The sequence below is a fragment of the Hyperolius riggenbachi genome, chromosome 4 (assembly GCF_040937935.1).
Source record: "Hyperolius riggenbachi isolate aHypRig1 chromosome 4, aHypRig1.pri, whole genome shotgun sequence".
NCBI lineage: Eukaryota > Metazoa > Chordata > Amphibia > Anura > Hyperoliidae > Hyperolius > Hyperolius riggenbachi.
Genome location: NC_090649.1, coordinates 23,811,643 through 23,839,467, shown reverse-complemented (window position 1 = coordinate 23,839,467; position 27,825 = coordinate 23,811,643). Strand labels below are relative to the sequence as shown.

The window sequence follows — 27,825 nt, the reverse complement described above, 5'->3', positions numbered from 1 at the left end:
TAATTCATCAATATTTTTACAGGTGCAGTAGAAGTTCGGTAATCTCTCGAAGCCCAGTTGCCGGTGAATTGACGCCTATGCGTGCTATTTGCCTTTCACCTCTCTCATTCATCAGCCTTCAGTCCTTATCGCTTGAAGCTTTTTTTCTTAACTGCCATTCTCTAAAAACCTGAGATATTGTTGGGCGAGAAAATACTCAAAGAGTCACTGGCCTCAATTCACTAAGATCATGCTGGAGATAATAAGGCAAGAGAAAAAAACTTACCTCCACACAGTGAGAGAGTTATCTTATCTCTTCATTCCTTAAGTTACCTCCTCTGTAGTTATTTTCACACGCAGTTAAAGCAGTAGGATCAGCCATACTATTCCAGGAAAAAAAACCATATATAAGTAGATAAATACTTGATCTACTTACATAATACATGTATTGTACTGTCCACGTTTTGATTTCAGTGAATGTTATATAGTAAATGACGAGAATTCTGTTCCTGGTGGGAACCATGTCTTTTGCCCACAGTAAAGGCTAACTCGTGATGTCATTTCTACCCTTTACTTTTTTTCTTGTCTCCTCCAATCACTGAGTCACCTCAGCCTTGCTTGTAAACACAAGTGAGTAGGGGATCAGGTTTCAGATAAGCAGCAGACAGGGAAATAAAGAGAAGAGGAGGAATATATTATAGATAAAAAAACCCCAGCATGCAATTCTTTGGCACCGACTACTAAAGAGCCAGTGCTCCTAAGGTATGTGATAACTCCAAATCATAACAGCAGAAAACGTTTTGAATGCAGGATTAGCATATTTATCACTCAATACACTCAGACCAGTTGCTGTTGAAATTTGATTTTTATGGTGACAATACTGCTTTAATAAACAGCCTGTCTTTAACTCTGGAGTTATTTTAAGGATTGGAGAGTTAACTTAAAGACAGAAGAGTTAACTTTAGGTTTGCCTGAGGTAAAATGTTTCCTGAATACGACATGCCTTATCACCATGGTAACAACTCTAGAAACGTTATTAAAGACAGGAAACAAGCTTAGTGAATTGAGGCCAATGTTTTAGATTTTGGAGACCGACGATTATCCTTGGTTCAAAGTAATTTAAATCTTTCCTATTTTGATGTAAGCGTCCATTATAACTATGTTGTCCAAAGCTGAGCGTTCCTTATATTAGCAACTCTACATTGCTATGTCACTCTACGTCATTGTTGTACTAGTTCATTTTCAAATAAGGGAAGTCTCTAATATTTTGGACATTCAGTGACTGAACGGCCAAAATATTAGAGACACCCCTTAATTGAAAATAAACCAGTCCAACAGGGACGTAACAATGTTGAGTTGCTTAACCTCTTTAGCGGTAACTCTGAGTCAGGCTCGGGGTTGGAAATCCACAGCTCAGAACGGTAACCCTGACTCATGGTGACCGCCGCAAGGTTAATGCAGAGCATAGCATGCAGCGGGCGATTCAACACATCTCCACCCGGGTTCCAGATGCCTGCAGCCATTCTTCTTCCTGTCCTCAGAGGCTCTGCATCCCCCTGGTGAGATTGCTGCCTGTCTCCATGACAGCAGACGGCAATCTCACTATAGGATTGCAGCGCTACCTAGAGTACGGAGGAAGAACTACAGCGCTGGATCCCAGGGAGGTAAGTGCAGGGGCTGCTGCAGGCTTTCTGGCAGCATGATTGCAGGTTTAGGGTCTATAGGCATGCAAGAAAATTGCACCGCTTTAAGACCCTAAAATCTGGAAATAATTCTACCTCTAGGGAGGTTAAATAAGGAACACTCCGCTTCAGGTGACTTAGTTATCACTGAAGTTAATGTCAATATGGGTAAGACAAAAATTGTAAGTGACTTAGAACGAGGGGTGCTTGTCGGTGCAAGAAAAGCTGGTGCTGCATCTCTAACATCTCTTTTAGGATTTTCTCGTCCAACGGTATATCGGGTGTTAAGAGAGTGGCAGCTGAGGAAAAAAAAAAAAACTTTCAGCGATAAGGACTATTCTGGTCAAAAAAGCCTGGCGAATGAGAGGTGAAAGGCGAGCAGCACGAATAGTCTATAGGAACAAAAGGGCAACAACCACGTCCAGATCGCACTTCAGTGTCAGCAAACTGCAATAGTTTCAAAAACAAAATAAAACATATTAATGATATGTGAAGGATAGTTTGCCTGAGAAGGAAAATAAGATCCTCCCCGTCGGGGAATTGAACCCCGGTCTCCTGCGTGACAGGCGGGGATACTCACCACTATACTAACGAGGAGTACATGAGACTGACCTGACACCTAATGGAGCATATTAGCAGTGCAATCCTCCTATCTTACTGTTCTATGTTGCTGAATGCAGTCCTGTCTAACTCACCGACCTATTAGCATACCCAAGCTCTAATATAGTAAAGCAAGCAACTTCTATTAAATGCATTTAAAGAAAGCCTGTAACGGGGGTACTTGCCTCGGGAAGGGGAAGCCTCTGGATCCTATCAAGGCTTCCCCCGTCTTCCTTCAGACAGTGGTCTTGCTGGGCGGACATGTAAAAATGTACCTTCCCGACTCCGGCGCATTATCGGCTCTCGGCTTGGGATCAGGAAGAAATAGCCGATACCCCGCCCCCCCTAAGAAAAATAGACATAGCCGATCCCAGTTTGGTCCGCTTTACTGCGCAGACGCCTTGGCCCATCAGGGACCCACTACTGCGCCTGCACTGTAGCCGGGGAAGGCACGACTGCCCCTGCGCCACAGCATGAAAAATTGTCAGCTGTGCATGCGGGGGGTCCCAGCAAGACCACTGTGGGACGGAGAAGGACAGGGAAGCCTCGATAGGATACAGAGACTTCCCCCTCCCGAGGTAGGTACCCCCAGGAGCTATACACAGAAGCTATAAGAAATGCAGAAAAGGGCCCATTCACACTTAAAATCGCTAAACGTTAAAAGTTTTGCGCGGGTGATTTTTCTGCGATTTAACGTGGAAAAATCACTGGACACCTCTGCGATTTCAGAGCTATCGCGGTCAGCGCTTTAATAGCACTTTACCGCGATTGCTCCAGAATTGCCTCAAAACTGCTGCAGGTAACGCGTTTGCGATTGGCAATAATCACAAAATGCCTGCGATCGGTGCCAATTTTGGCGGTGAGAACACTGACATAGGGTAGAATAGCTCTAGCGGTAGAATCGCCTGCTAATCGCCCTAGTGTGAATGGGCCCTAACATTGGTCAGAGACAAATGACATGAAATTCTCTTTGTGAGGAGAAAAAGTGGAATTTGCGCAACTAACAATATTTTAGGTGTGATTTTTTTTTTTTTCCATAAAGAAGTGAACAGCTCAGTGTTGTTTAGAAATAAAAACATCCTTCGAACCAGTGACCTAAGGATCTCTGTTAGATATTCCTCTACAGTCCTCCGCTCTACCATCTGAGCTATCGAAGGAAGTGGCTGCACTACAATAACGTCACTATTGAGAAAACTCCGTCACTCACTCATTTATCACTTAAAGAGCACATCATACTGAAACTTAAAGAGCTAGGCTGTTGGGGCGGCAAGCATTTACAGGGAACCTGAGAATGATAAGGATACGGAGGCAGACATATTTCTTTTTTTTAACAATAAGGCTTTGTTCACAGTGGTGCGTTGCAGTGCGACTTTATGGGGGCATCTTAACACAGATATTTGCACTGTAATAGTAAGTCTATGCAACATTCAGAGTGCCTGAGGTGTTGACACTGCAAATAAAACAAAGCATAATAATGAGATGTGAAGGAGGGTTTGCCTGAGAAGCAAAATAACATCCTCCCCGTCGGGGAATTGAACCCCGGTCTCCCGCGTGACAGGCGGGGATACTCACCACTATACTAACGAGGAGTACATGAGACAGAGCTGACACCTAATGGAGCATATTAATAGTGCATTCCTCCTATCTTACTGTCCTGTATTACTGAGTGCAGTCCTGTCTAGCTCACCGACCTATTAGCATACCCAAGCTCTAATATAGTAAAGCAAGCAACTTCTATTAAATGCATTTAAAGAAAACCTGCAACAAGGGGGTACTTGCCTCGGGAAGGGGAAGCCTCTGGATCCTATCTAGGCTTCCCCATCCTCCTTCGTCCCGCGGTGGTCTTGCTGGGCAGGCATGTATATATTTACCTTCCCGACTCCGGCGCAGTAGCGTCTCTTGGCTTGGGATCAGGAAGAAATAGCCAATCCCCCCCCCCCCAAAAAAAAAGAGACATAGCCGATCCCACTTGGGTCCGCTTACTGCGCAGACGCAAGTCACATGCACAATATAGCGGGCCTGATTGGGATCGACTATTTCCGCCTTGGCCCATCAGGGACCCACTACTGCGCCTGCACTGTAGCCGGGGAAGGCACGACTGCCCCTGCGCCACATCATGACAAATTGTCAGCTGTGCTTGCGGGGGGTCCCAGTGAGACCACTGTGGGTCGGAGAAGGACAGGGAAGCCTCGATAGGATACAGAGACTTCCCCCTCCCGAGGTAGGTACCACCAGGAGCTATACACAGAAGCTATAAGAAATACAGAAAAGGGCCCATTCACACTTAAAATCGCTAAACGTTAAAAGTTTTGCGCGGGTGATTTTTCTGTGATTCAACGTGGAAAAATCACTGGACACCTCTGCGATTTCAGAGCTATCGCGGTCAGCGCTTTAATAGCACTTTACCGCGATTCCTCCAGAATTGCCTCAAAACTGCTGCAGGTAACGCGTTTGCGATTGGCACTAATCACAAAATGCCTGCGATCGGTGCCAATTGTGGCGGTGAGAACACTGACATAGGGTAGAATTGCTCTAGCGGTAGAATCGCCCTAGTGTGAATGGGCCCTAACATTGGTCAGAGACAAATGACATGAAATTCTCTTTGTGAGGAGAAAAAGTGGAATTTGCGCAACTAACAATATTTTAGGTGTGATTTTTTTTTTTCCATAAAGAAGTGAACAGCTCAGTGTTGTTTAGAAATAAAAACATCCTTCGAACCGGAATCGAACCAGTGACCTAAGGATCTCTGTTAGATATTCCTCTACAGTCCTCCGCTCTACCATCTGAGCTATCGAAGGAAGTGGCTGCACTACAATAACGTCACTGTTGAGAAAACTCCGTCACTCACTCATTTATCACTTAAAGAGCACATCATACTGAAACTTATAGAGCTAGGCTGTTGGGGCGGCAAGCATTTACAGGGAACCTGAGAATGATAAGGATACGGAGGCAGACATTTCTTTTTTTTAACAATAAGGCTTTGTTCACAGTGGTGCGTTGCAGTGCGACTTTATGGGGGCATCTTAACACAGATATTTGCACTGTAATAGTAAGTCTATGCAACATTCAGAGTGCCTGAGGTGTTGACACTGCAAATAAAACATAAAGCATAATAATGAGATGTGAAGGAGGGTTTGCCTGAGAAGCAAAATAACATCCTCCCCGTCGGGGAATTGAACCCCGGTCTCCCACGTGACAGGCGGGGATACTCACCACTATACTAACAAGGAGTACATGAGACAGCCCTGACACCTAATGGAGCATATTAATAGTGCATTCCTCCTATGTTACTGTCCTGTATTACTGAGTGCAGTCCTGTCTAGCTCACCGACCTATTAGCATACTGTCACGGACGATTGCGGGGACGCAGGCGCGTCCTGGAACCGCCCGTGAAGAAAAGAACGATCGCACTCGATTCCTGCATCGATTGCGCTTCAAAACGGTACAATCTGGATTTATTGTGTAGGAGGTCTGCAGTCCTTTCTTAGCAGAGGAATAGCAACGAGAGCACCATTCCAAATGCTGGTTGACCCTTTTGATATGCTAATGAGCCTGGGCCCAGAGAGTCCCTGGCTTCAAGCTGTGCTGATGGCCCATCCATCAGGTATAAGGTGACAAACACCATGACAGAACCAAATTTAGAGTGAGGGAACTCAGACACTCCGACTCCTTTTCCCAGCAGGGAGCCGACATGTGGCTTGCTGCTGCCAACTTCAAAGAACCTTTGCCTGGGAATGACCTGGTATAAATCCCAGGGGTCTCTCATATTCCATAAATGGCTATATGTATCATATTTTCTGTGTTGCCAGGCTGGCAGACCCTCCAAACTAACAGAGCAGGTAGGGCCCTGCCTGGCGTTGGGTCTGAGAACATTTCAGAACCTTCTGAGGTAAAGACTGCCCGTTAGGCAGTCCAACAGTGCCCTAATGGTACCACAGGGGTCCCACCCCTCATGTTTGGTATCAGACTGCTGGGTACATCGAGGCAGATCTGAAAATATTAGTAAATCTGCCCTGACCTGTACGGTTCTGTGAGATAGAGCCCATATATGGTTAAGGCATGATTTCTGGTCTCCAGGACAAGGGCAGGACTCATCTCATGTTCTAAGGGGGTGTGTGGGCCCGCCCTCACTTCCTCCTACTGAATCAGGGGCATAAGAATGGGAGAGGAGCCAAAACTCAGAGTCCTCCACACTGAACCATCTTGCACTCATCAGATGCCAGCTTGAGGATATGCTGGTATCCACCTGGTCTGAACTCTGGACTTTGAAACCAAGGACTTTATGATTCTTCCCACAATAAGGACATCTTTCCAGGAACTAAGTAATTTTCTCCCTTCTTTTATTTTTCATACTGGCTATTACTGTTTTCATAATTGTTGATTTTCATAATTGTCTGTATATATTAATTATTTATATTGCGTGAATAAACGACTTTCTCCAAGTCATTCACTTTCCGCTACCCTGCTTATCAGCACACACAGAAATGATCCCGGGTCTCTGAAGATACGCTACTGTTTGTTTGTTGTTGGCTAGACAGAATATCGTGTGTTTAACCGTTTTATTCGCAGGATTAGTCAGTCAGTTAGTGGGCCCCACGGTCCCATAGTAACCGCGGTGGTGGCAGTTTACTCTGAACCAGTAGGTGACGTTGTAATCACCCGTGTCTCACAGGCTCCCTTCTGAGTTGTCTGCGGCTAATTCTTAACGGTTCCTGCGCATTGACTGCGACCAGAGTTCGCACGATCTGTGCGCTGGCACCGTTTAGAAGGCTAAGTGCGGTCAGCCACGAGGGCTCCTGTGACACATACCCAAGCTCTAATATAGTAAAGCAAGCAACTTCTATTAAATGCATTTAAAGAAAACCTGCAACAAGGGGGTACTTGCCTCGGGAAGGGGAAGCCTCTGGATCCTATCGAGGCTTCCCCCGTCCTCCTTCGTCCCGCGGTGGTCTTGCTGGGCAGGCATGTATATATTTACCTTCCCGACTCCGGCGCAGTAGCGTCTCTTGGCTTGGGATCAGGAAGAAACAGCCAATCCCCCCCCCCTCCAAAAAAAATAGACATAGCCGATCCCACTTGGGTCCGCTTACTGTGCAGACGCAAGTCACATGCACAATACAGCGGGCCCAATTGGGATCGACTATTTCCGCCTTGGCCCATCAGGGACCCACTACTGCGCCTGCACTGTAGCCGGGGAAGGCACGACTGCCCCTGCGCCACATCATGACAAATTGTCAGCTGTGCTTGCGGGGGGTCCCAGCGAGACCACTGTGGGTCGGAGAAGGACAGGGAAGCCTCGATAGGATACAGAGACTTCCCCCTCCCGAGGTAGGTACCCCCAGGAGCTATACACAGAAGCTATAAGAAATGCAGAAAAGGGCCCATTCACACTTAAAATCGCTAAACGTTTAAAGTTTTGCGCAAGTGATTTTTCTGAGATTTAATGTAGAAAAATCACTGGACACCTCTGCGATTTCAGAGCTATTGTGGTCAGCACTTTAATAGCACTTTACCGCGATTGCTCCAGAATTGCCTCAAAACTGCTGCAGGTAACGCGTTTGTGATTGGCGCTAATCGCAAAATGCCTGCGATCGGCGCCAATCGCGGCAGTGAGAACACCGACATAGGGTAGAATAGCACTAGAGGTAGAATCGCCCGCTAATCGCCCTAGTGTGAATGGGCCCTAACATTGGTCAGAGACAAATGATATGAAATTCTGTCTGTAAGGAGGAAAAGTGGAATTTGCTCAACTAAGAATATTTTGGGTGTGAACATTTTTTCTTTTTTTTCTGTAAAGAAGTTGTTTTGTTGTTTAGAAATAAAAACATCCTTCGAACCGGAATCGAACCAGTGACCTAAGGATCTCTGATAGATATTCCTCTACAGTCCTCCGCTCTACCATCAGCTATCGAAGGAAGTGGCTGCACTGCAATAACGTCACTGTTGAGAAAACTCCGTCACTCACTCATTTATCACTTAAAGAGACACTGAAGCGAAAAAAAAAAAAATGATATAATGAATTGGTTGTGTACTATGAATAATTACTAGAAGATTAGCAGCAAAGAAAATATTCTCATATTTTTATTTTCAGGTATATAGTGTTTTTTTTCTAACATTGCATCATTCTATAATATGTGCAGATTACACAACACTCAGCATTCAAAATTATTCTTTCAGAGCAGTCTGTGAACTAATGACCTCTCCTCTGCCAGAGGAAAAGTAAATAGTTAACTAACAGTTGAGATAATAAAAGTCAAAAAACAGCCCTCTCCACGACTTTGAAAGTCGTAGAGATAATGGCTTTTTTGTATAAAGATAACAACTGGAGTTTCTTAACTCTTCCTGTACTGGAAACAATTAGACTGATGTATCTGATCTTAATGTTTTATTTCTTAGCTGTACTACACATACAAATCATAATATCATAGTTTTTTTTTCGCTTCAGTGTCTCTTTAAAGAGCACATAATGCTGAAACTTACAGAACTAGGCTGTTGGGGCAGCAAACATTTACAGGGTACCTGAGAATAATGGGGATACAGAGGCAGACAGATTTCTTTTTTTTTTAACAATAAGGCTTTGTTCACAGTGGCGCGTTGCAGTGTGACTTTATGGGAGCAACTTAACACAGATATTTGCACTGTAATAGTAAGTCTATGCAACATTCAGAGTGCCTGAGGTGTTGACACTGCAAATAAAACATAATAATATAATAATATGTGAAGGAGGGTTTGCCTGAGAAGGAAAATAACATGCTCCCCGTCGGGGAATTGAACCCCGGTCTCCCGCGTGACAGGCGGGGATACTCCCCACTATACTAAGGAGGAGTACATGAGACTGACCTGACACCTAATGGAGCAGATTAGCAATGCAACCCTCCTATCTTACTGTTCCATGTTGCTGAATGCAGTCCTGTCCAGCTCACACTCACTGACCTATTAGCATACGCAACTCTAATATACTGGACACTGAGTGACCAAAATTATTAGAGACTTATTTGAAAATAAACCAGTCCAACTGTGAAGTAGAAAGAAACAGGAAAAAAGGGGAACATATGGCTAATGGACTACAAGGACACCCCATAGGCTGCAATGCAAACTATCGGCTGTTGGGCACCAAAGAAGAAATTAGGGCACTCGATAAACAGTTGCCCGGACCGTGAAAACAAAACTTTTTCCGCTTATTGTATTACACATATATCGCTCATTGTTGTATTAACTTTGTTTTCAGAATTTTAATGCGTAAATTATAGTTTTCAGATTTATTATCTTACTAATATATCACTTTAAATATTACCCTTATTCTAAGATTTGTAATGCGTCCGTGATTGTAAGGCTATTTATTCTATTACAAATATATAACTTTTTCTATTTATGCTATTTGTAGTGAAGTATATTACGTTATCAAATATATCATTGTTTCTATGTGTGTAAGGGTGTTTGTGCAGTGTGGATGGTTAGGGTTAGGCACCACCAGGGGGGTGGTTAGAGTTAGGCACCACCAGGGGGGTGGTTAGAGTTAGGCACCACCAGGGGGGTGGTTAGAGTTAGGCACCACCAGGGGGGTGGTTAGAGTTAGGCACCACCAGGGGGTTGGTTAGGGTTAGGCACCACCGGGGAGGGAGGTGGTGAGCGGTAGGCACCACTAGGGGGGTGGTGAGGGTTGGGCACCACCAGGTGGGTGGTTAGGGTTAGGCACCACCAGGGGGGTGGTTAGAGTTAGGCACCGCCAGGGGGGTGGTTAGAGTTAGGCACCACCAGGGGGTTGGTTAGGGTTAGGCACCACCGGGGAGGGAGGTGGTGAGGGGTAGGCACCACTAGGGGGGTGGTGAGGGTTAGGCATCACCAGGGGGGTGGTTAGGCATCACCAGGGGGGTGGTTAGGGTTAGGCATCACCAGGGTTAGGGTTAAGCACCACGGGGAAGGGGGGGCGGTGAAGGGTAGGCACCACTAGGGGGGTGGTGAGGGTTAGGCACCACCAGGGAGGGGTGAGGGGTAGGCACCACTAGGGGGGTGGTGAGGGTTAGGCACCACCAGGTGGGTTTTAGGGTTAGGCACCACATGGGGGGGTAGGGTTAGGCACCACCAGGGGGATTTTAGGGTTACGCACCACTGGGGGTGGGGGTTAGGCATCATGGGAAGGTCTAGGGGTTAGGGATAGGTACAGGGAGGGTTTTGTGTGAGAGTAGGGTTAGGTATAGTTGCAGTAAAATATCTGTAATATCTACAATTTTTTTTTACTAAGCTTAAAGGGGTTCTGTGGAGCCTATTAAAAACAAAAACCTGTCACTTACCTGGGGCTTCTATCGGCCTCCTGCAGCTGTCATGTCCCGCGCCCTCCTCCTCTGATTTACCGTTCCCCACCGCAGGCCCGGTCTAATTATTTGTCTAAACAGACGAATATTGCTCGCTCCCGCACGCGTCATTAGGAGCTTACTGCGCAGGTGCAATACGACCTTTTCTTGTACTGCGTCTGCACAGCAAGCTACCAATGACGCGCACGGGAGCGAGCATGCACACGGCCACACCTGCGCAGCCACAGTTCTAATACAGGAATAATAAGGCCGGGACCAGCGGTGGCTAACGGAGCATCGTAGGAGGACGGCGCTGGACAGGACAGCTGCAGGGGACCGATAGAAGACCCAGGTAAGTGACAGGTTTTATTTTTAATACCCTCCACAGAACCCCTTTAATACCACTGGGGGGTAAGGTTAGGCACCACCACGGGGGGTCTAGTGGTTAGGGATAGGTACAGGGAGGGTTCTGTGTGATTGTACAGTTAGGTAGTATAGTTGCAGTAAAGTATATGTAATATCTACAATTTTATCGCTATGCTTAATACAAGTGTGAATACATTTAGCGATTTTATTACCGTTAATTCAACATAACATATTTAGCACTTGATCTTATATTACAATATAGAAACGAAAAATATTGTTTTAGATAAAAATGTATAATTTAATCTATATCCCTGCGCCCTTTTTTTCAGGCGCCCTTTTTGCATGTGCAACGTCGAGTGACGTAACAGCGTAGAGTTGCTTACATAAGGAACGCTCAGCTTCGGACAACGTAGTTATCATAGAATCATCCGAGGTGAAAATAAACAGATGAGAAAAATAATTGAATCTATCCTCCTTCTCCTAAAAATGTACTTTTTTTTAGATATCCCACAGTTTTATTTTATATTTAAATCTAGTTAAGTTTGTACTATTTCATTGTCTCTGCTCAATGACACCTTCATTAAAGTATGCCAGAGCTCAAATTATGAATTATTGACCCTTTTTTTAACTATTTCCTCTTCTCAGAAGCCATTTACTGACAGGAAAAAGTTTTATGGCAGTAATTACTTATCAGTGAGGGTTATACTATAGTCTAACGATGTGTACACGCTCGAAAGATAAATTAAAGATCTTAGACCAATTTTACCCCCTTCCATGTAGTATGAGAGCCATACTCTACACAGTCTATTCTATGGAGCTGAACTCCCCATCAGATAAAAACTCTTTCCTGCGCTTACCAGCTCAATCGCGGTTTCCTCCGCTGGCAGCGCATCTGGGACTTCTGGTGCGGCTGCCCGCATTGCCAGGGATGGTGTCAGCAGCATTCATGCAGAGATCCGGCTGCATGATTCTCAGACTGCAAATGAGGGTGGACGCATACGCTGTCGGCAATGCCCTTCTTATACTCTAGGAAGTGTGTCAGCTGATCACCTGTCAGCTGACACGCATGGCTCCACCTCCGGTCGCTGATTGGCCAAGCGGCTTAGGGGCGTGGTTGCCTGCTTACCCGAGCTATTTAAGAGCTGTGCTGACACTTGCTTACTGTCTGCGTTAGCTAACACTTCACAGTGAATGCTTCAGACCTTAGTCAGATTGGTGTGTGCTTGAATAGCAGCACCCCGGGGATTCGCACTTAGCTCAGGAAAAACATATTATTGTGATTGTATTTATTGACCTCTGCCTTGTCTCTTACTACTCTCTTGCCTAATGATTCTGTACCTTTGCCAATCTCATCTGTTGCCGACCTCTGCCTGATTACTCACTACTCTCTTGCCCCACGTTTCTGTACCCTTGCCTATCTGATCTGTTGCCGACCTCTGCCTGAATAAACACACTGATTTTGCCTTATGATTTTGTACTTTATCTGTCTGATCTGTTAATGACCCTGACAACTGACCATTCTCTTAGCTGTATCAGTGACAGTACTGCCTTCTGCTGTCACTGACTGTTAGACATTTCCCCTGTCTGGGAACGTCTATTTTCTGTCTGGCTACTGATGTCTTCATACACTAGCAGAATCGTTACAATCAGTATCTGCAAAAGATCTGTTCCTGCCAAAGATCTGTTCCTGCAAAATGCATTCATACTCTGATATCTGCAGATCATTATACCCACCTTGTTTAACAGACATTCATCTGCAGATCAGATCCACCAGGATGGATTTTTAGATCTGCAGATGATCGTCAGATATGCAGATGAAGTCTGTTAAACAAGGTGTGTATGATGATCTGCAGATCTTATAGACTATGAATGCATTTTGCAGGAACAGATCTTTTGCGGATACTGATCTGTTGCATGTGTACAGCATCTTTGTGTGCAGCATCTTGCAAAGATTTCTATCTGATGGGGAGTTCAGCTCCATAGAATAGACTGTGTAGGTATGGCTCTCATACTACATGGAGGGGGGAAAAACTGGTCTGATATCTTTCATTTATCTTTCAAGTGTGTACACTCCATTAGTACACTGTAGCATAGCACAACCACTCGACACTCAGCAAATTCTTTTAGGGATTAGAAACTTCGCCTGCATCTAGAACATTGAAAATGTAAACTTCACCCCAAATAGCACCTGTATAGTTGCTTTTCAGAATTCAAGCTCAAGGACGTGGAACCGGTGTCTAATATTATTATTATTATTTATTGTATTTATAAAGCGCCAACATATTACGCAGCGCTGAACAATAAATATATACAATGATACAAGGATGACATACATAGGGTTATACACATAGAACAAAGTTATACATACAAATTGTACAAAATACATGATCATGCTAATAGACGGAAACCAACTTGAAAATGCACTGCACAGCGAGAAAGACCGGGCACTGGTCACTAGAAACGCTTTTTACTTCATCTTCATGCCACATTTGTTATACATACACCAGTGAAATAGATATAGATCAAACCTGAATCAGTGGAGGTGCTTGGGGCTCAGGGCTCGGGTGACCAGGGGGTTGGTTGGACGGCACTACAGCCGTTTCACGCCTGACTGGCGCTTCTTCACGTGCTTATATTATAGTCTGACCCGGACAGAAACTGTCACTTACATAACTAATATTTAACTCTTTCAGGCAGAGAAAGAAAAAAAGGAACACAGCCTCGTTATTTATGTGCTAGGCACTGTACATACATGTCTATCTCGTCATGTCACCTGGCTGTCTTGCTGATCCTCTGCCTATAATACTTTGATATGCAGGTATGATGCCGCATAACTCTCTTAGTAATGCATTGAGAGGGACTAATTAAGGTGTTGGCACTTTACAAAATAAAACATAATAATAATGTTATGTGAAGGATGGTTTGCCTGAGAAGGAAAATAACATAGAAATAAAAGATTTGCCCAATCGCTCAGACCACAAGTCTTTTCACAACCAGAGGGTCAATCAGCCAACACCCAGATCCCAGCAACAGGTGTCAAAATCCAACGTGAAAAGAACAAACAACTGGGTCCCGACATGAATTTATGCAATGATAGCTTGATTTATAAGTAGCACAGCCACTAGATAGCACCATAGATAACTACTAATAAATCAAGCTAGAATTGCATCAATCCAGGTCGAGACCTGAGAAGGAAAATAAGATCCTCCCCGTCGGGGAATTGAACCCCGGTCTCCCGAGTGACAGGCGGGGATACTCACCACTATACTAACGAGGAGTACACAAGACAAAGCTGACACCTAATGGAGCATATTAGCAGTGCAACCCTCCTATCTTACTGTTCTGTGTTGCTGAATGCAGTCCTGTCCAGCTCACACTTACTAAAATCACTCCCCAAACTCTAATGCTGGGAATACACCATACAATTTTCTGTAAGATTCTCTGTAAAGGGACCCATACACCTAACGATTTTCCCGCCGATATACAGCAGATTCGATCACTGTGATCAAATCTGCTGTGAAATCGTTGCACAAACGCTGACAGAACGATCGATTTCCGTCCGAAATCAATCGTTCCCATCGATCCGTCCATGCGGAAGATTTCGCTCGATCGCCGGCGGGTCGGGAGTGCATCGATAGCGGCGTTCGAATGCCTGATGACCGACGCTAGTGGCAATACATTACCTGCTCCGGCCGGCGCGACTCCCCCGGTCTCCGCTGTCTTCTTCTCTGCGCTGGTCTCCGGGTTCCGCCTGGCTTCACTGAACTACCTGTTCCGGCAGGAAGTTTAAACAGTACAGCGCCCTCTACTGTTTAAACTTCCCCCGGCAGGAAGTTCAGTGAAGCCAGGCAGACCCGGAGACCAGCGCAGAGAAGAAGACAGCGGAGACCGGGGGAGTCGCGCCGGCCGGAGCAGACCGGCGGCAGCTTCACAGATTGTGATCGGTTTCATGCTGAAATCGGTTCACAATCTGTTTGCAGTAAAGGCAGCCATACGATCCCTCTCTGATCAGATTCGATCAGAGAGGGATCTATCTGTTGGTCGATCTGATGGCAAATCGACCAGTGTATGGCTACCTTAATGCTGGGCATACACGGCGAGGTGCGCTGTTATCAATCGAGCCGCTGATGATGATAATATCCGACAGGTCCGATGACCTGCCAGATAGATTCCCCGCGCGGACAAGCGGGGACGCGGCGGGAGTCGATCCGGCGGCTAATCGGCTGCCAGATCGACCCATGTATGCCCAGCATAAGATTTACCTGCCAGATAGATAAAACCTGTTGGAAATTATCTATCTAACCATCTATCTGCCTAGCAATTAGGCATTGTTCTACTCTGCAGGAGATAACCAGAAGACAATGCACCAGAGATAATGGCCATTCTCTACAGAAAATAATCTAATTATGCATTCTAACAGAAAATCTAACAGAAAAATCTAACAGAACAATCTATAACAGAAAATTGTATGGTGTATTCCCAGCATTATATACACCCATTGGCCAAAAAATGTAGAGACACCCCTTATTTAAAAAATACACTAATCCAACTGTGACATAGAATGACGTAACAACACAGAGGTACTTAAAGAGACTCTGAAGCGAGAATAAATCTCGCTTCAGAGCTCATAGTTAGCAGGGGCATGTGTGCCCCTGCTAAAACGCCACTATCCCATGGCTAAACGGTGGTCCCTTCACCCCCAAACCCACCCCCGCAAAACTTGGTCGTCAACTTGGTCGTAAATTTTCTCTTCCTGGAGGCAGGGCTAACGGCTGCAGCCCTGCCTCTCAGCAAGTCTATCAGACGCAGACGCGCTCCGCCGCCTCTCCCCCGCCCCTCTCAGTGAAGGAAGACTGAGAGGGGCGGGGGAGAGGTGGAGATACGCGCTGACAGACGCGCGTGGGGCAGGGCTGCGATGGTTAGCCCTGCCCCAATGCGGAAGCGCTCCCCGGCTGTACGGAGGGGATTTGGGGGTGAAGGGACCCCCGTTAAGCCGCGGGATAGCGGCGTTTTAGCAGGGGCACACATGCCCCTGCTATCTATGAGGTCTGAAGCGAGATTTGTTCTCGCTTCAGACTCTCTTTAAATAAGGAACACTCAGCTTAAATAAGGAACACTCAGCTTAAATAAGGAACACTCAGCTTAAATAAGGAACACTCAGCTTAAATAAGGAACACTCAGCTTAAATAAGGAAAACTCAGCTTAAATAAGGAACACTCAGCTTAAATAAGGAACACTCAGCTTAAATAAGGAACACTCAGCTTAAATAAGGAACACTCAGCTTAAATAAGGAACACTCAGCTTTGGACGACATAGTTATCATGGAAGCTGATGTCAGAATGGGCAATACAAAAGATTTAACTAGATACTGCATCTTGTGTGTAACTATGTTCGCAGGACTTCATCCGAAGTCCCAGGGACGTAGATATTCGGCTACCGCCGCTGCGCGCTCCCACGCACATTCTCATCGCCGCCCGTTAATGCACAGATCAGTGAGATGCTGTGGTCATTAATAAAATGAAAGTAACACATACATGCGTTACTTCCTGTTAGCATACTAACAGTACGCACAGGAAGATAAAGTGAGGGGACATATTGGCCCACATGCTATTAACTTTTTCTCCTGAGTTTTCTCCTAGGTGGTATTTTTAAAGTTGTCAATTTAATGTTTTTTAAATTACCAGCAAGCTAGAAAATACTTAAAATAACTTTGATAGTACTTATTCATCTACTTTTAGTACTTTTTCAGTTAAAAACAGCTGAAAATGTATTTTATATAGAAGATGAAAAATTATCTCCTAGGAGAAAACTCAGGAGAAAAAGTGAATTGCATATGGGCCCATGTGTCCAAATTGTAAAATTAGACCTACATACATTTTTTTTTTTCAAATAAAAATACACACACACACACACATATATATATATTATGACAATTAAAAAAAACAACATAAATAGTTACCTTAAAGGTCAGATCCAAGCAATTTTATAAAAACACAAACAAAACAAAAAAAAAAAACCCGCTCTAAGTCGTGTCACATGACTACCACGCTTCTTCCTTCTGCATCTAATTGCGTCCCACGTCGCGTTACATGACTACCACGCTTCCTCCTTCTGCATCTAACTACGCACCACGTTGTGTTATCACCTGGCTACCGCGCTTCTTCCTTCCGGGTTGAAGAAGGCGGCATGGTAAGTCACTTGACTTGGACCACGACATGGGAAGCAGTTAGACGCGGATTGAAGAAGCTGGAAGCCTGGCTAAGTTAACCCTCTCTCAGGGCCCCCAACCGCCCCGTTTTCGTCGGGATGGTCCCGATTTTGGGGGGCCGTCCCGCTCTGCCCCCCCCCCCCCCCCCCTTAGTCCTGGCCGCTGGGGAAAGGGGGAAAAAAAACGATCGAGGCACTAGCCCAGGATGCGTATGCGGCATTGATGGCCGCCGCCATTAAACTTCTCCCTCCCTCCTAATATGCCCCCCAGTGTCCCCTTCCCCCCCGCAGAGTAAACAAATGTGCAGCGGAGTGTGCTGTAACTCTTACCAGTGCCTCTCCGCACCGGGATCTCATGTTGTCTTCTCGGCTTCCTGTGACGTCGCCGGAAGCCGAGAAGACAAGATGAGATCCCGGACGGTGCGGAGAGGCAATGGTAAGAGTTACAGCCCGCTCCGCTGCACATTTGTTTACTCTGCGGGGGGAAGGGGAAACTGGAGGGCATATTAGGAGGGAGGGAGGGAGAAGTTTAATGGCGGCGGCCATCGATGCCGCATACGCATCCCGGGCTGGTGCCTCGATCGTTTTTTCCCCCTCTCTGCCCACCCACTCTCACCCTCCTCCCCACCCACTGGCACCCTCACACGCCTCCCCTTTCGGGAGTAATTAATTAGAGTGACCAGACGTCCCAGATTGCCTGGGACGCGTCCCGGATTCGAGGTCCACTGTCCCAGCCTGCATGAGGTCCCAGGAAACGTCCCGCTTTCAGCAGCGGGACGTCCCGGCCTCGGGACTCTGGTCACTCTATCCTCATGAACTGGCAGCGGCGTCTATAGACGCCGTGCCAGTTCATTGCCCGCAGCCCCGCTCCAGTCTCCTTCTTCCGGTGTCTGTTCCGACACCGGCAGGCGAGCAGGGCTACGGCAAGATGGCTGCAGAAGCCCTGTACTGGAGACTATTTGTGTCTCCAGTACAGGTCTTCGGGCGCCATCTTGCCGTAGCCCTGTCAGCGTGGGAGACGAGCAGGAGGAAGGTGGTCCCGGGAGCAGCGCCAGGTGAGTAAATGCTTTCTTTTCCAGGTGAAATGTGCTCCCATTACGTTTATTTTCTGGTGAAATGTTTGCCCGGATTGCGTTTCTTTTCTGGTGAAATGTTTGCCCGCATTGCGTTAATTTTCTGGTGAAATGTTTGCCCGCATTGCGTTTATTTTCTGGTGAAATGTTTGCCCGCATTGCGTTTCTTTTCTGGTGAAATGTTTGCCCGCATTGCGTTTCTTTTCTGGTGAAATGTTTGCCCGCATTGCGTTTCTTTTCTGGTGAAATGTTTGCCCGCATTGCGTTTCTTTTTGGGTGAAATGTTTGCCCGCATTGCGTTTCTATTCTGGTGAAATGTTTGCCCGCATTTCGTTTACTTTCTAGTGAAATGTTTGCCCGCATTGTGTTTCTTTTCTGGTGAAATGTTTGCCCGCATTGCGTTTACTTTCTAGTGAAATGTTTGCCCGCATTGCGTTTCTTTTCTGGGGAAACATTTGCCCGCATTGCGTTTATTTTCTGGTGAAATGTTTGCCCGCATTGCGTTTCTTTTCTGGGGAAACGTTTGCCCGCATTGCGTTTATTTTCTGGTGAAATGTTTGCCCGCATGGCGTTTCTTTTCTGGTGAAATGTTTGCCCGCATTGCGTTTCTTTTCTGGTGAAATGTTTGCCCGCATTGCGTTTCTTTTCTTGTGAAATGTTTGCCCGCATTGCATTTCTTTTCTGGTGAAATGTTTGCCCGCATTGCGTTTCTTTTCTGGTTAAATGTTTGCCCGCATTGCGTTTCTTTTCTGGTGAAATGTTTGCCCGCATTGCGTTTTATTTTCTAGTGAAATGTTTGCCCGCATTGTGTTTCTTTTCTGGTGAAATGTTTGCCCGCATTGCGTTTCTTTTTGGGTGAAATGTTTGCCCGCATTGCGTTTCTTTTCTGGTGAAATGTTTGCCCGCATTGCGTTTACTTTCTGGGGAAACGTTTTCCCGCATTGCGTTTATTTTCTGGTGAAATGTTTGCCCGCATTGCGTTTCTTTTCTGGTGAAATGTTTGCCCGCATTGCGTTAATTTTCTGGTGAAATGTTTGCCCGCATTGCAGTAATTTTCTGGTGAAATGTTTGCCCGCATTGCGTTTATTTTGTACTGACATGTTGCCCACATTGCGTTTATTTTGTACTGACATGTTTGCCCGCATTGCGTTTTTATTTTGTACTGACATGTTGCCCGCATTGCGTTTATTTTGTACTGACATGTTGCCCACATTGCGTTTATTTTGTGCTGACATGTTACCCGCATTGCGTTTATTTTGTACTGACATGTTGCCCGCATTGCGTTTATTTTGTACTGACATGTTGCCCGCATTGCGTATATTTTGTACTGACATGTTTGCCTGCATTGCGTTTATTTTGTACTGACATGTTGCCCGCATTGCATTTATTTTATACTGACATGTTTGCCCGCATTGCATTTATTTTATACTGACATGTTGCCCGCATTGCGGTTATTTTGTGCTGACATGTTGCCTATTGCGTTTATTTTCTGGTGTCCGGGGTAACTGTTACTGCATTTATTATTTAATGGTCATATAGGGTTGCCAGGTGTCCGGTTTTACACCGGACAGTCCGGTTTTTGTGTGCTGTGTCCGGTGCAAAAAGGCATGCTAAACCGGACAATTAAGTTGTCCGGTTTAGAGCCCCCCCCCCCCCCCCCCCCCGCAGCGCAGGAGGAGAACAGCGCAGCAGAGAGAGAGCTGGGAGCAGCGGTGGAGAAGGGGGGCAATCTCCCCCCCTTCCCTCACCTTAGGGTGCTCTCTCTCCCCCGCTGTCTCCTCCAATATGATGTGCAGGCTGGCGAGTGGCTGCAGGCGGAACTTACCTCTGTGTCGCTCCAGCGCCGGAAGTTCGGGTCCCGCAGCCGCTGAGATTCGACTCAAAAAAGATCCGAATCAAAGATCCGAATCATTCATGAGCCGGACAACACTAATCAGTCTGAATAGTGTTGTCCGGCTCATGAATGATTCGGATCTTTGATCCGGATCTTTTTTGAGTCGAATCTCAGCGGCTGCGGGACCCGAACTTCCGGCGCCTGCGACACAGAGGTAAGTTCCGCCCGCAGCCACCCGCCAGCCTGCACATCATATTGGAGGAGACAGCGGGGGAGAGAGAGCACCCTAAGGTGAGGGAAGGGGGGGGAGATTGCCCCCTGTCAGGCATGGACTCACCCCCACCGCCAGCGGTAGTACGAACGCCGCGCTCGCGGCTGACGTCATCGGGACCCCGAACTTCCGGTCTGTCCCGGCGGCCTCCTCCTCCGCTCAACGGGTCACTAGGAGCATGTCTCAGCAGGGCAGGGCAACGCGCGCACGCACGGAGCGTCACGCCCTTTATGCCCTGAGAAGGAGGATCCCATGAGCAGATTGCCGGGACAGTTGCCGCCCCTTTTCTGACGTCATCGGGGGGGGTGGAGATTGCTGAAGTGACAGTCTGCATTTAAGCAGCAGACTGTCAGTATTCTGTGTCCGCTGTAGCGATCACACCCGTGTTAGCTCTCGGATCCACAGTATACCTATATATTGGTGCGGCCAATATATAAGTACTGGAAGACCATACCATTGTGATTTATCTGTGCCTTTGACCTTTTTGCCTGTTTCTGACCTTGCTCTTGCCTCATCCTCTTGTACTTCTGCCGATCTTATCTCCTGTTGCCGACCTTGCCTTGTCTCTCGTTTTCGCCTCTGAACTTGTGATACTGTACCTTGATATTTCTGATCTCCTGTTGCCGAACCCCGGCTCGCTCTTAGACTCCGCCTTAGCCTCCTGATATTGTACCTTATTTGCCTGTGTGTGTACGACCTGGCCTGTCCGACCTCGAGAACCGACCTTGCTGTCAGAGGCGGTTCCTCGCACTGACAGTGACCCTTCCTATTTAGGGTTACTTTCAGTATATCCTTCCTGCTGGCTGCCCGACTCCTTCTGTCTAGGAGAGCTTGGGCTGCGGAAGGAATTTGTACAGTACGCCTTGCTGTACTGAGGCCTAGTCCTCTAGTGTTACTGTTGCACCAATCACTACACTCTTTAGGTGCCAGAGGTTAGTTTATATATCGGATTGTCGGTGAGACTGCAGCTCACTTATAATCAGATATATATCTGCATTCCGGTGATACTGCAGATTACCGGCAATCAGACTCTCTCTGGGCCTATCTACCTTCACAGAACGTGACAGTACAGCGGACCAATAATATGGATGCTCTGGTCCAGCAGGTTAACAACTTGACGACAGCCGTCGCTCAATTAAACCAGACCGTTAAAGATCAACAGGTCCAGCTTAACCGTCTAGCAGAAGTTGTGCAAAACCTGCAGGCACCAGTTAATCCCACTCCTGTTTTGCCAGTTGAACCCAAAATGTCGTTACCCAAGTTGTTTTCAGGGGAACGCTCCGATTTCCGTAATTTCCGGGATCGGTGTCAATCATATTTTCAAATGCGTCCCATTTCCTCTGGTTCTGAATTGCAAAGGGTCACGCTCATAAAAACCCTTTTGCAAGGAGACTCACAGACATGGGCCTACAGTTTACCCGTGGGTCATGAGGCTCTTACCTCTGTAGAGAATTTTTTCGAAGCCATGGCGGTCGTATATGACGATCCAGATACTTCCGCCACCGCTGAGAGGAGACTAAAAAGACTCAAACAGGGTCAGAACTCAGTGGAAATCTATGCTGCAGAATTCCGCAAATGGTCATTTTCCACCAGGTGGGAGGCGCAGTCTCTCTTGGATCGCTTCCTAACAGGGTTGTCTGATTCTGTGTCAGAATTAATGTTGAGTCATCCTGAACCTAGAACTTTAGATGAGGCTATAAGTCTTGCTATCAAGATAGACCGCAGAGTACGGTTTCACAGGTCTACCAGGCAACGACCCTTCATGCGCTCACAGCCTTCCACAAGTTTTGCCTCTTCCTCTTCTACTGAGGAGCCCATGCAGCTGGGTCACTCTAAATTATCTGAGACAGAGAAATTAAGAAGGAGGAAGGAGGGTTTGTGCTTATATTGTGGGGACAAAGGTCATATCGCCTCTGTTTGTACCAAGAAGCCGGAAAACTTCTCCGCCTAGGGTTAGTCGGGGGTACTACCCTGGGCGAGAATTCCATACCTCCAAAAGATAAAATCCTATTTCCTATTTCCATTTCTTGGGACAAACAAAACATTGCACTGCAGGCCTTTGTTGATACGGGCGCCGCAGCCAATTTTATGGATTTTAATTTAGCACTTAAATTAGGCATTCCAGTGGTTCCTCTTGAGAAACGCATTATAGTCACTGCAATTGACGATTCCCCATTACAAGGTAGTCAACCTGTCTCTATTACTCCTGAATTAATCTGTACCGTTGGGGTATTACATTGTGAAAAATTACGATTTTACCTTATCAGAATGCCTTCTTGCTCGATTATACTGGGGCTTCCCTGGCTACGGCTACATTCTCCACAGATCGATTGGGCTTCTGGTCAGTTGCTGTCTTGGTCATCCTACTGTCAGAAGCACTGCATATCAAAATGCCCTCTTCGTGCCACTCATTTAACTCCGCAATGTTTACCTCAGCCTTATAGCTCCTTTGCCGATGTGTTCTGTCCTCGATCGGCCGATTCACTACCTCCTCACAGGCCTTATGATTGCCCAATCGAGCTTAGACCAGGAACCATGCCCCCTAGAGGTCATCTTTATAATCTCACAGGACCTGAAAAGGTGGCCATGAGGGAGTACGTTCAGGAGAACTTAGATAAGGGGTTCATTAGACCCTCTAGATCTCCCGCGGGGGCAGGATTCTTCTTCGTGAAGAAAAAAGATGGGGGGCTGCGTCCCTGCATCGACTATCGAGCCCTTAATGCCATAACGATAAAGAACCGTTACCCACTTCCCCTGATTGATGACCTTTTTTCTCAGGTCACAGGTGCCCAGATCTTCACTAAACTAGATCTCAGGGGAGCTTACAATCTGGTCAGAATCAGACAGGGTGACGAATGGAAGACGGCATTTAATACTCAGGATGGGCATTACGAATACCTAGTCATGCCCTTCGGTCTGTGTAATGCCCCCGCTGTTTTCCAAGAATTAGTTAATGACATTTTTAGGGAGGTGGTGGGGAAATTTGTGGTCGTTTATTTGGACGATATTCTGATCTTTTCTCGCAATATCAAGGAGCATAGGTCTCAGGTCCAATATGTATTACAAAAGTTACGGGAGAATTCATTATATGCCAAGTTGGAAAAATGTTTGTTTGAGATCAATGAAGTTCCATTCCTTGGCTATATCATTTCCAGATCTGGGTTAGCTATGGATAGCAGTAAAGTTGCGGCAGTTTTGGACTGGCCGCAACCAGTTGGTCTAAAAGCTTTACAACGTTTTCTGGGTTTTGCTAACTATTACAGGAAATTTATAAAGGGGTACTCTGCTCTGGTAGCTCCCCTTACTGACATGACTAAGAAAGGGGCTAATGTTAACAATTGGTCTCCTGAAGCCATTTCTGCTTTCTCGAGTCTTAAAACTGCTTTTTGTTCTGCTCCCATTTTGCACCATGTCGATTCATCCAGGCCATTCATCGTGGAGGTAGACGCATCAGAAATTGGGGTTGGGGCAGTCTTGTCACAGTACTCCGGATCACAAGGGAGACTTCACCCTTGCGCATTTTTTTCGAAAAAATTTTCTGAGGCAGAGAGAAATTACGATATTGGGAACAGGGAGCTATTGGCTGTAAAATTGGCTTTTGAAGAGTGGCGACACTGGCTGGAGGGGGCGGAACATGTTATTACGGTCTATACAGATCATAAGAACTTGGAATATCTGAAGGGGGCTAAGAGGTTAAATCCCAGACAGGCACGGTGGTCTTTATTCTTTTCTAGGTTTGATTTCATCATCACGTTCAAACCTGGAAGTAAAAATATCAAGGCTGATGCTCTTTCACGATGCTTTGACATTGAATCAGTACTGCCCTCCGAACCAGAGCCAATTTTATCCGAGAAGGTGGTGTTAGCCAGTATAGACTCTATGGAGGATATTGCATCTGTTCTGCTTCCCTACCAACAGGATAGTCCTGCAGGGAAACCGTCCGATCTCATGTTTGTACCGTTACAGTTCAGATTACAAATACTTCAATTCTTTCATGCTCATAAGCTAGCTGGTCACCCTGGAGTGGCTCGAACTAGAGAATTATTGTCCAGGAGCGTCTGGTGGCCTTCTTGGAGGAGTGATGTCGAGGATTTTGTTGTATCTTGTTCAGTGTGCTCACGGAGTAAACCCTCACGTGTATCTCCGGTGGGTACCCTCCAGCCGCTGCCCATACCCTCCGAGCCCTGGACTCATGTATCCATGGATTTTGTGGGGGAGTTACCACCCTCGGACGGTAATACGGTGATCTGGGTCATTGTTGACCGATTCTCTAAAATGGCCCATTTTGTACCTTTGAAGAAACTTCCTTCCGCTAAAGAACTTGCTGACCTTTTCGTAATCCACGTTCTTCGTCTTCACGGGGTTCCTGAAAACATAGTATCTGACAGGGGGGTGCAGTTCGTTTCGGAATTCTGGAGAGAATTTTGCAAGGCACTGGGAATCACCCTCTCCTTTTCTTCTGGGTTTCATCCCCAGACCAATGGGCAAACGGAGAGAATGAATCAGTCCTTGGAACAGTATCTCCGATGTTATCTGGCTGACAATCAAACGGAGTGGGTTCAGTACTTACCATATTCTGAATTTGCCCATAATAATCTTCGGAGTTCTTCCTCAGGGTTTTCACCTTTTCAAATTGTCAATGGAAGGTCCCCAAGGTTTTCATCACTCCCTGTCAGGACCTCACCTTTCCCTGCTCTGGAGGTCTGGCAAGAGACGCTAAGATCTCTTTGGAGGGAGGTTAATAATAATTTAAAGAAAACAGTGTCGGTCCAGAAACAACAGGCTGACCGAAGGCGTTCTCCCGAGTGGGAGTTTTCTCCCGGAGATCTTGTCTGGATCTCTACTCGGCACATCGCCTTACGACAGCCATCAGCAAAACTGGGACCTAAATTTATAGGTCCATATCCTATAGCTAAAAGGATCAATCGGGTATCTTATCAAGTGACATTACCTCAGTCAATGCGGGGAGTAAGAACATTTCATGTGTCATTACTGAAACCCGCAGTACATGCGGACTCTGGTCCTCCTCCTGTGCTTGTTGACGGTGAACCTGAATATGAGGTTGAGAGAATTCTGGATTCCCGGTTTGTTCAGAATTCTCTTCAATACCTGGTTCATTGGAAGGGTTATGGCCCGGAGGAGAGATCCTGGGTACCAGCACATCAATTTCATGCACAGGAACTCATACGAGAATTTCATGATACTAATCCTGATAGACCTTCATTGGCGCGTTCGGAGACCACGCCTCAGGGGAGGGGTAATGTCAGGCATGGACTCACCCCCACCGCCAGCGGTAGTACGAACGCCGCGCTCGCGGCTGACGTCATCGGGACCCCGAACTTCCGGTCTGTCCCGGCGGCCTCCTCCTCCGCTCAACGGGTCACTAGGAGCATGTCTCAGCAGGGCAGGGCAACGCGCGCACGCACGGAGCGTCACGCCCTTTATGCCCTGAGAAGGAGGATCCCATGAGCAGATTGCCGGGACAGTTGCCGCCCCTTTTCTGACGTCATCGGGGGGGGGGTGGAGATTGCTGAAGTGACAGTCTGCATTTAAGCAGCAGACTGTCAGTATTCTGTGTCCGCTGTAGCGATCACACCCGTGTTAGCTCTCGGATCCACAGTATACCTATATATTGGTGCGGCCAATATATAAGTACTGGAAGACCATACCATTGTGATTTATCTGTGCCTTTGACCTTTTTGCCTGTTTCTGACCTTGCTCTTGCCTCATCCTCTTGTACTTCTGCCGATCTTATCTCCTGTTGCCGACCTTGCCTTGTCTCTCGTTTTCGCCTCTGAACTTGTGATACTGTACCTTGATATTTCTGATCTCCTGTTGCCGAACCCCGGCTCGCTCTTAGACTCCGCCTTAGCCTCCTGATATTGTACCTTATTTGCCTGTGTGTGTACGACCTGGCCTGTCCGACCTCGAGAACCGACCTTGCTGTCAGAGGCGGTTCCTCGCACTGACAGTGACCCTTCCTATTTAGGGTTACTTTCAGTATATCCTTCCTGCTGGCTGCCCGACTCCTTCTGTCTAGGAGAGCTTGGGCTGCGGAAGGAATTTGTACAGTACGCCTTGCTGTACTGAGGCCTAGTCCTCTAGTGTTACTGTTGCACCAATCACTACACTCTTTAGGTGTCAGAGGTTAGTTTATATATCGGATTGTCGGTGAGACTGCAGCTCACTTATAATCAGATATATATCTGCATTCCGGTGATACTGCAGATTACCGGCAATCAGACTCTCTCTGGGCCTATCTACCTTCACAGAACGTGACACCCCCCTTCTCCACCGCTGCTCCCAGCTCTCTCTCTGCTGCACTGTTCTCCTCCTGGGGGGGGGGGGGGGGGCGGGGGGCACCTGGCTACCTATTCTGGGCACATATAGCCCCTGGCTACCTATTCCGGGCACATATACCCCCTGGCTACCTATTCCGGGCACATATAGCCCCTGGCTACCTATTCCGGGCACATATAGCCCCTGGCTACCTATTCTGGGCACATATAGCCCCTGGCTACCTATTCTGGGCACATATAGCCCCTGGCTACCTATTCTGGGCACATATAGCCCCTGGCTACCTATTCTGGGCACATATACCCCCTGGCTACCTATTCTGGGCACATATACCCCCTGGCTACATATACTGGGACATATATACCCCTGCCTACGTATACTGGGACATTTACACCCCTGCCTACATATACTGGGACATATATACCCCCTGGCTACATATACTGGGCACATATATCCCTGGCTACATATACTGGGAACACTGGCTGTTTGTCATTATGTGCATTTAGTGGTGAAAAGCTGTCTCTTTTGTGCATTTACTGGTGAAAAGCTGTCTCTTATTATGTGCATTTACTGGTGAAAAGCTGTGTCTTATTATGTGCATTTACTGGTGAAAAGCTGTCTCTTGTGCATTTACTGGGGAAAAGCTGTCTCTTATTATGTGCATTTACTGGCGAAAAGGTGTCTCTTATAATGTGCATTTACTGGTGAAAAGCTGTCTCTTATGTGCAGTTACTGGTGAAAAACTGTCTCTTATGTGCACTGGACCAGTACTACTGGTGAGGACAGTTAGTGACATGGCTATGTACTCTGTAATGTGCTGCAGAAGATGTCAGTGCGATATAAATACTATAATTTTTTTTAAAAAAAAGCCCATTGCTTAGCCCCACTCTACATAAAAGTGTGCTTCTGACTCCGCCCCTAACTCCACCCCCTGTCCGGTTTTCTCCATCAGCCGACCTGGCAACCCTATGGTCATAGAAGATGGCTATGTTTGCTGCTTTGTGGTTACGGTATACTATTAGCATCACAGTTTCTGCACACTAATGATGCAAAGTCTCGTTTGTCCACATCATGGCGTAAACACTGCTTTTTCGGGGGGAGAGGAGGGGCTTTCTGGTTCACTTGAGAAATCTCCTCGCAGAAAACTTACCATTCATTGCGGCCGCCTCTCTGCAGCGCCCCTGGCGGCAGCACGCTGAGCAGGAGGCAACCAGCCACGCCTTCC

At 46.7% G+C, this 27,825-nt stretch overlaps 1 long non-coding RNA gene and 5 other non-coding genes across 6 annotated transcripts; all 6 read right to left on the bottom strand.

Moving 5' to 3' along the window:
• Positions 1 to 27,825, bottom strand: LOC137570314 (uncharacterized). Its single transcript, XR_011031000.1, has 3 exons — positions 27,751 to 27,825; positions 266 to 362; positions 1 to 169 (listed from the first exon to the last, which is right to left on the bottom strand). It is a non-coding gene; the product is annotated as an uncharacterized lncRNA (long non-coding RNA).
• Positions 2,187 to 2,258, bottom strand: TRNAD-GUC (transfer RNA aspartic acid (anticodon GUC)). Its single transcript has one exon. It is a non-coding gene; the product is annotated as a tRNA-Asp (tRNA).
• TRNAD-GUC (transfer RNA aspartic acid (anticodon GUC)) lies at positions 3,779 to 3,850 on the bottom strand. The gene has a single exon. It is a non-coding gene; the product is annotated as a tRNA-Asp (tRNA).
• TRNAY-GUA (transfer RNA tyrosine (anticodon GUA)) lies at positions 4,970 to 5,059 on the bottom strand. Its single transcript is given in 2 exon segments — positions 4,970 to 5,005; positions 5,023 to 5,059. It is a non-coding gene; the product is annotated as a tRNA-Tyr (tRNA).
• On the bottom strand, positions 5,420 to 5,491 carry TRNAD-GUC (transfer RNA aspartic acid (anticodon GUC)). Its single transcript has one exon. It is a non-coding gene; the product is annotated as a tRNA-Asp (tRNA).
• Positions 14,124 to 14,195, bottom strand: TRNAD-GUC (transfer RNA aspartic acid (anticodon GUC)). Its single transcript has one exon. It is a non-coding gene; the product is annotated as a tRNA-Asp (tRNA).